The following is a 6,475-nucleotide window of genomic DNA, read 5'->3' as shown; positions in this document are numbered from 1 at the left end:
CACTGTACATTGGACTCATAATAATCTAGTCCAGTTCGTCACGCTGACAACGTTTTAATAAAGCCGAGGCGGACCCTACAAATCCTTCAAAAGCCCAAAGCATTTATTCAGGGCTTTCATGAGTGAACCTATATTGGTGGTACATTAGTTGCTAGCGAGAACTGCCAAGGTTTAAAGTTCAATGGTCGAGAAAAGTATTATTAATATTTTCAGGGGTAAGTAGCCTGGAGTCTAAAATTGTGCCCTTCTTCTAATCTATTATACCTCCTTTTAGAGAACTTACACCATACTAGGCGAAAAATGACATTATACAGAATCAGAATCATGAAGGTTTTAATACATACACAAATTGCAATAAGATTCTTTAATAAACCTAAATAAGCATCCAACTTCTAAATTGGATAAAATTATATTTTTGTCTGAACAACGTATCGAATGAAAACCGGGAAAATTTAGCAAAAACACGAACGATGCCAAATCGTCAATATTTCATGAAATATTACTTTACGGATTTACACCAATTTTATGTTTAAAAATAACATTATCCAATTGATCACCCCGTGACTAATTAAATTACGAAGTAACAAAAGAAACATATGTTTAAATACAAGTTTTGTCATTACTTGTGTACCGAAAATATTATTATTTTGTTTGTAAACGCATCCTTCACACTTAGTTAAGTGCATTTTTGTTACAAAACCTAAATAAAGAATTCTTATTATCTCGAAAGAATAGTGCTCTAAATGTATTGTGCCCTATTTTAACCATAAACAGAATTCAATTATTCGTACATTTTGCAACGCTTCGCGCTCTTTTTGGAACCAAAATGGCGTCGGTAACAAAACGCGGGAAACATTAATTGTAGTTAAATTACTAGCAGGCATCAGCTACCCGTTATGTGTTTTACATTTTCTTTTTAATTCGTCGTCCATTAATTTGAGTTTTCTTTGTGCTCAACTAAATTATTTTTCAATTATTCTGTCAAACAATCTTTTAATCGATAAATCAGTGTGATGGCTTTATTTACCTGAAAGGATCTTACATAAAACATTTCCAATTACTCCAGGTTTTACAATAAAAACACCGAAATTTTGAAGTCCCAAAAGTCTTGGGAACATATTTTTTTTTGTCTTAGTTTCTGCAACGATAATAACTTTAAATATATCATTTGAAGAGACTAAAGAAGTAAAGCCCAGGTATGTCATGGTAGCCCGGAGGTTTAAGACGCCTGCTTCTCATGTATGAGAGTGCGGGTTTGAAAACTGCTGACGGCAAAGTACCAATGTGACTTTTATCCGAGTTATATGTACTTTCTAAAATTATTTAGTAACCATTAGCAAACGGTGAAGGAAAACAACGTGAGAAAAACTGGGCTTTGTAATTTCCAATTACAAGTTTGAAATCGCCAACCTACATTGAGCAAGCGTGGCGATTAATGCTCAAACCCCCGTGCGAAAAGAGGCCTTTTGTCAGCAATGAGCACTTAGAGACTGTTGATGTCTGTGATGTGCAAGAAGTAAATCCTAATATACATACGTCTACTTATCACATCGAAATTGAAATTAAATCATAATCTTTAACGATCCCCTAGTTGCTTCTAGTAATTGGAATACAAGTCCTGTCGACGATATTGAGACAATAATGCCTGAGCTAATAAAGTTGTTGAGACTGGCGCCATGGGTTTAAGAAAAGTAATCAGTAGAGAGGCCATTGACCCAGAAAGAAAATTCCTATGAAATTTAATTTCCATATCGAGTTGAAAAAGGCAGTAAAATAATAACGAGCTTGTATAAATTTTATCAGTGATAATTTTGAATTGGAGTTTTAAAAGTTCGTGTCAGCTGCCGTCTACGGCTTAACCGGGGCTCCGGCTTGAAAGCAGTAGGAACGGGTTGGTGTGTCAGACTTAATGACTAAAAGTCATGTCACTCACTGACACTCCTTCTTGTCTCGCCCAAGAGCAGGAGAAGTCAATGGATGATTTTCCGCCTTCAAAAAATAAATCAATTAATTAATTCTATATCTTTCTTTATATTGATTTTGATGTTTGTAATATTCTACTACCTGCAGTTGGTTATTCGGTAGAAAAACTAGTTGTCTTCGTCTAAAGGTACACTTACATTTTTTTTTCAGGCGAGAACATTGTATTTTTTCTCAACACTGATCTTGTTTTCGCCGAATAAATAAATGGATTATGTAAAGAAGGCTCCCGTAACGTTTTAAAATTGTATGACCCCAATACTTAGGCTTTGGCTTAGCATAAAGCTTACAGAAGTCACTTACGGAAGGTGGGAAGGAATTTGAGACCAAACACCTGTTAATTCTCAAGTTGACAACAACATTTTAGTTTTTTATCGAATTTCTGAAGGCTACCTAGACTTGCATAATGTTCTATAAAAAATATGGAACCCACGTGTATCATTTTACTTATACAAAAACTAAATATCGAATTATTTAAATCATTATAGTCGTTTTGTGATCTCTTAGTTTTTGTGATGACGATGACATTTGGTATTTCAATTGAAGTTTCAAATCGTAAAAAAATATCTATTGAATTAATTATCTAACCAATAAATATCTACAGACAAGATTGAATCAATTAAGGACACAAAATGAAAAAAAAAATTATTTTCAAAATTATAATATAGATGCAGACATTTTGGTGACATTTTATGACATTGTCACATAATGTCCATAGATAGATCTGTGAAATACTTATCAATATGGTAGTTGGTCGGGAGCTGAGAACGAAACGAAACAAAATCGCGTTCGGTGCATTAATTGGCCGGCACGAATGAACCAACCAATCAGAACGTCGAATGCGCTCTCGTTTCGTTTTCGTTCAACGTAAAGCAAACTCGTACTAAGCGTACAGATGACATCCTGTAGATACCTGTAACTGACATACTGACAAAGATGATAAAGATGAAGTAATGCCATAACTATGTACCTATTAAATTATATGGAAGATGTTTTACTTCATCACTATAAACTGAACCTTATTGTAAATAATAAATGAATCAATTTCCATTATCGGTAGGTTGACGCTCCCGGTAAGCTTAATTTAATAGCGTCAAATTCAGCCAGATTATAGATTTGACGATTTCGAATAAGATTAGAAACAGCCACGTTCTGAATTTATAATTATATACTTGAGATTGTCGTATTGTTTAATAAATAATAAATAATTTGTTGTTATGATGGGAAGTTGGGACCATAATTATTTATTTGTATGTTCGAAGAATTTGTGATCGAAGATTACATTATATTACCCAACTTAAAAATTAGTAACTTTTGAAGGCGGTTACCCTTTTTTATTATTAAATAAAACGTTTTACTATTAAAATAAATTATGTGTTTAAAAAATATCGTAATATTTGAATTGATAAAAAAAAAAACAGAACGTTTTCAATGCTTTTCCCACTTTCCAGTGAGTTTTCATGGCACAGTTAAAACAATATTAAAAATGTATGACGTCATACAGTAGTTATTCTGTCTGCGTATTGAATTCATTGGATTAAAAATACGAAATAGTGTTTTTACGGTCCACGAATAAACTTGCATTGTGCCGAAATAAAACATTTTTATTTTAAGTTCATATATATATATTTTTTAAAACTTTCGCACTTTTATAACCAGAATTAATAAAAACACCTGAAAACAAAGATTGTACAGATTTTAAAAAGGAACAAATAAGGAACTATATTTTTGTCTTTTGAGGTCAATATTTTAGTCGAACATACAATATTTTTTAATTTAGAAATTGTAAGAAAGAAAGCCCAAAGAACGGGACATGGCTGATCTATTTAATTATTTAAAACCTGTGTTTTGTACAAACCTAAGAAACAACTTTAACAATTTATTGTTATTATATTTGTCAACATCTGAAAAGGATGCCCATAGTCCGGCTGACTGTCGATGGTGACAACGATCACATTTTACGCATTAGAAACGAACTGTTTATATAAGAAATAGATAAATGAGATACCGTATACATTTACTAATACAACAGACTTAAAATAAACATAATATTGTTTTATTTAATACCTGATCAAACACTTCCTTACGATTGAATAATTGTTTACTGTGGTGTCATGTTGATGACGATTATACGAGTACCAACAAAGTACACGTAACATTGTTTTTTTAAGGTACCTCCAGTAAAATGCACATCAAAATAACATCTGTCAGCTGTCACTATTGATTTAATCGTCGCCTGAATCGATAAAATCTAATTGCATCAATAAAATCGTCGAAGCAAGAACTCGTGCGCAACTGGTCTTGCCATTTATGGAGTTAGCCCTGAACGATATTTAACAAGAGACCTAGTAGTGTTAAGAATACCTATATTTTATTTTTGTATCAGGAAGCGTTTTAAAATGACAAGGTTACATACATTGACCCAAAAATTTTGGTATCTTTATGTAATGTTTCTTTTACTTCCAGAATGTCTTTTTATTTCTTCCGTCAAGGATTATGAGATACAGGTAGTTTCAATTATAGTTTTGTGATAATAAAAATGAAGTTTAAGTAAAATTATTACCTACTTTTATTATCTACTTAGCTTTATGTACCAAGTGTAAGTACATTGGACAACTTAATGCCGTCGTAGAACATAAAATGTATTTAGAAAACTTTTGTTTTTAAATGTACCGTTGATAAAAATGGACCTAAAATAAACGCTGGAATAAGTATTGTACTTGACTACTGTCTCCAAATATATTCCTGTTAAGTATTTCAATATTAAAGAATATATTTTGGTATCCAATTTTGTTATACATAGTAAATTGTATGTTCCAAGAATTATCTTTTGTACTAGGCAAAAGGAGTAATTTTATATGGCAAAGTTGTTGGTAGAACAAATGAATTCTAAGTAAAACGTATTATTAGACTCAACGAGCACGTTGCAGCGCTTCTTTACGAAGAAACAAACACATAAACAAAATAGATAATGAATTTAAACAATGGAATTCTCTTACAAAGGAAAATAAATACATTGAAGGATTTACTTTACTAAATTGATAACAGTTGGCTATTTTATAAGATAGTGGTAGCCCCAACTTCGACTGGGCGATATATTCCGATATTAGGTATTACTAAACGTGGCAATTTGACCATATATTAAAGAAAGGCCAAATTAACCACATGCATAAAAAGATTGATGACTGTTGAAGAAGCGAAAGAGGTAAGTAGGTAAGATTCGTGGCAATTCTTCCATTGTCTCTGACTATCCCTATAGGAGATAGGCGTAATATACTTAAACGGGTACGTATGTACACGCGGCAACGGTAACTAGTATACACCAACACATCGGCAAAACTATCGCTACACAATATCCCTGTGTGGGTATTCCGTAGTAATGTGCATAAAAACGTTTGACCATTACGCACACATTGGTATATATTATAAATTTTGTGTCGGTATATGTATTTTTATAATTTAATAGATGGGTAAGGTTAAAAATATTTACAATTGATGATATGATTCAACATTTTCACTAAACTAGACGTAGTGCTCGTAGACGAGTGGTTTAACGAGCTTGCTCTAATCGTCTCCCTCTACGCCGATGTGGGTTCGAAACCAGCAAAACATATTTTATAGATGTATTTTATTTCGTTGTTTGTCTTTTTTAAGTTTATTTTTGTTTTCTGTATAATAAAATCAGACTATAAAAGAAGCATTTAAGTCGGTAAATAAAACGATATCTATTTTATTACATATAATTTATTTTTATAGAAATAAAGTATAAATATTGGATATGAATCAAATAAAAAATGTTATTAATTGTTTTCATAGACAATTTTTTATTTATTAATGATTATTACAAAAAAAATATATTATTAAATAATAATTTTTATTATTAATTAAATAATAATAAATTAAATTTTAATATGGTTTATTACTTATTATTAAACAATAAGAAACATTATATATATATATATATATATATATATATATATATATATATATATATATATTTATTTTTAATATTAAAATTTAAAATTAAAAAAAGTATTAAAAAATAAAATTATTATAAAAATTTAATTAAAACATTTTTTCCAAATTTCCGCTTCACAGTAAATATTGTTATTTCTTGAAATTAGCAAATTTTTGTTATTAGAATTCTCCATTTTGTGTTTTAAGGCGGTTGCTATAAGATTCAATATTGAGTAGGCAATATGTTAGCAAAAATGTGACGATTAATACAAATAAGTTTTTAACATTATAACATTTCGAATCATACTCTAAGTTGGTTAAGGATGAGCGTAAATATAATGTTTCAAATTAGTTGAACAGCAGTTACATAAGTTATTAAAAATGAGAAGTGAAGTGAATTAACATGTTGAATAGAAAGAAATTATGACAATTTCTAACCGCATAACAATAACATCACTTCACCGTATTTTCTAGACTGCATTTTAATATTATTTTAAAAATATAAACATTGTAGTTAATTTGGACTATATATAATTTG

The sequence above is a fragment of the Spodoptera frugiperda genome, chromosome 15, assembly GCF_023101765.2.
Source record: "Spodoptera frugiperda isolate SF20-4 chromosome 15, AGI-APGP_CSIRO_Sfru_2.0, whole genome shotgun sequence".
In the NCBI taxonomy this organism is placed as follows: Eukaryota; Metazoa; Arthropoda; class Insecta; order Lepidoptera; family Noctuidae; genus Spodoptera; species Spodoptera frugiperda.
This window is presented reverse-complemented; position numbering follows the sequence as displayed.